Source organism: Chrysochloris asiatica, unplaced genomic scaffold (genome assembly GCF_000296735.1).
Source record: "Chrysochloris asiatica unplaced genomic scaffold, ChrAsi1.0 scaffold00068, whole genome shotgun sequence".
NCBI classification, from domain to species: domain Eukaryota; kingdom Metazoa; phylum Chordata; class Mammalia; order Afrosoricida; family Chrysochloridae; genus Chrysochloris; species Chrysochloris asiatica.
In genome coordinates, this window is record NW_006408586.1 from 1,034,005 (window position 1) to 1,035,545 (window position 1,541).

Genomic DNA, 1,541 nt, shown 5'->3' on the forward strand with positions numbered 1-1,541 from the left:
CTGTGTCTATTCCCTACCGTGTGCTCCACCTTTCCGTCCTTCCCTCACTGCCCAGCCCCCCCACATCCCAGTAACCAGCAAAGAATCCCCCCTCCCACTTTAGTATGGGTTCTTTTTTTAAGTCTTTTACAAAAGTGGTCCTATGCAGTATTTCTCCTTTTGCAACTGACTAATTTCACTCAACACAGTGTCCTCAAGTTCATCCATATAATGCAGTGGCTTGCAGTTTCATTGTGATTCTTCAGGGTAGCATAATATTCCATTATGTGTAATTACCACTGTTTATTTATCCATTCTTCAGTTGATGGACACTTTGGCTGTCTCCATATGTTTGCTATTTTAAATAGTGCTGCTATGAACATTGGTGTGCATATATCTACTCATGTTATGGCTCATATATCTTGTGGATATATACCAGTTCTGCCAGCACCATCTATTGAAGAGACTATCACCTCCCATACGATATTTTTAGGTATTTTGTCAAGAATCAGTTGGCTGTATGTACATGAGTTAATTCCAGGATTCTCAATTATGTTCCTTTGATCAATGAATCTTTCATTGTACGAGTACCAAGCTGTTTTGACCACTGTAGCCCTGTAGTAAATTTTGAAGTCTGGGAGTGAGAGGTTTCTAACCTTATTCTTCTTAAGCAGTGCTTTGCTTACCCTTGGTCGCCTTCCTTTCCATATGAAGCTTGTAATTGTTTTTCCATCTCTTTGAAGAATGTTGTTGGAAATGGATTGGGATTGCTTTGAAGAATGTTGTTGGAAATGGATTGGGATTGCTTTGAAGAATGTTGTTGGAAATGGATATGTGTAAATTGCTTTGGGCAGTATTGACATTTTCACAACGTTAAGTCTTCTGATCCAGGAACACGGTACATTCTTCCATTTTTGTAGGTCTCTTTTGGTTTGTTGTAGTAGTGTTTTGTAGTTTTCTTTGTATAACTCTTTTTTTCTCTCTCTGGTTACATGTATTCATAGATATTTCATCCGTTGGGTGGCTATTTTAAATAATATTGCTTTCCTAATGTCCTTTTCTGCACTGTCGTTTTGGTATAGAGGAATCCAACTGATTTTTGTATGTTCGTTGTATATCCTGCCACTTTGCTGAATCTTCCAAAGAGGTCTAGAATCTTTTTTTTTTTTTTTGAGTCTTTGGGGTTTTCTATGTAGAGGATCATGCCGCCTGCGAATAGAAAGAGTTTTACATCCTCTTTGCCAATTTGGATGCCTTTAATTTCCCTGTCTTGCCTTATAGCTCTTGCTAAGGCTTCCAGCACAATACTGAATAGGAATGGTGACAAAGGACATCCTTGTTTGGTTCCTGTTCGCAGAGGGAAGGCTTTCAGTTTCTCTCCTATTGAGAGTAATATAGGCTGTTGGTTTTGTATATATGCTCTTAATTATGTTGAGGAATTTCCCTTCAATATCTATTTTGTTGAGTGTTTTTATCAGGAATGAATGTTGGATTTTGTCAAATGCCTTTTCTGCATCAATTGATATGATCATGTGGTTCTTTTCTTTTTTCTTATTTATATG